The 1,014-nt window shown below is 53.2% G+C and overlaps 1 long non-coding RNA gene across 1 annotated transcript; it reads right to left on the bottom strand.

Annotated features, from left to right (window-relative positions):
* Positions 1 to 240: 240 nt before the first annotated feature.
* Positions 241 to 725, bottom strand: LOC115281408. The gene is made up of 3 exons (XR_003904287.1): positions 695 to 725; positions 501 to 616; positions 241 to 402 (listed from the first exon to the last, which is right to left on the bottom strand). It is a non-coding gene; the product is annotated as an uncharacterized LOC115281408 (long non-coding RNA).
* Between the last annotated feature and the right edge of the window lie 289 nt (positions 726 to 1,014).

The following is a 1,014-nucleotide window of genomic DNA, read 5'->3' as shown; positions in this document are numbered from 1 at the left end:
GACGCCCGCTGGCCCTTCTCTGCCTGCGCTGGGCCTCCTGGAAGCACCGCCTGCCCTGAGGGGCTCTGGCTGCTGCCTCTCTCCTGGTTCCTGGTCCCTGGTCCCTGGTCCTGGTCCAGGGTCCCGTCATCTGCATGTAAATCTTCAGCTGTTTACATTTCAACTCCTTACCCATGGCTAGAATTGGTTATCAACTTCTACATGCTACTGTGAGAAAAGTAAGTATTTCACACACCAAGCTGAGATGCCATATAAAAAAAATATTCTTTTTGTAGGTGACCCGCGGCCGGACGGGGTCAGTCGGTGGTGGTCTCGCGTGTGGTCTCGCTCTCGTAGTGCAGCTCGTCAGCAGGGGAATCATTCCTGTCCTGAGCCTTCCCTGTTGCGGCTTCGCCGTGCTCCCTGGGGAATGAAGAAGAATGCCAAGGCTTTGACTCTTGAAAGGATCAGTTCAACTCTCTCGAACCTCCTTATAGACCAAATCCTCCCGAGTCACATACTCATCAGAGGAATCTCTGTCGTGCAGCTTCTGTGCCATGTTTTTCATGCGGGTGGCACCGAGAGGTCTGTACATGTCCCTGAGCCACAGTGGCCGCCATGTCCTGAAAAAGCCCTCCTAGAAAACGGGGAGGACAGCGTCAGGTCTGTTCCCCCTGCCTCTCCAGCCACGGGACTTTATCCTCCTCAGAGTTACCTGAGTGTCTCTCTCTGTTGAGCATCTCTTACTCAGCACAGACCGGAAGATGCCCCTTGGAGGAAATACACACGCAGATGATTAGTGATTCGCGCCATCTTCCATGCCTCTCACGACATGTGTCTCCGGTCTTATTAGCAAGCAAAACCAACATAGACCTAGGATCTCAAAGGTAATTCCATATATACTGGGCTTTTACAATTTTCCCGTGTCTGTCCATAATGGCCCCACAGTGTCCCTGGGAGACCTTTGGATATGGCTGGTTGGAGTATGGGCAGGATTTTCACCCCCCTCAACTTCTGGGCCCTGGGCCAAGTGCC

The sequence above is a fragment of the Suricata suricatta genome, chromosome 17 (genome assembly GCF_006229205.1).
Source record: "Suricata suricatta isolate VVHF042 chromosome 17, meerkat_22Aug2017_6uvM2_HiC, whole genome shotgun sequence".
Taxonomy (NCBI): Eukaryota; Metazoa; Chordata; class Mammalia; order Carnivora; family Herpestidae; genus Suricata; species Suricata suricatta.
The sequence above is the reverse complement of the archived record's forward strand: the minus strand, read 5'-3'. Positions and strand labels throughout refer to the sequence as shown.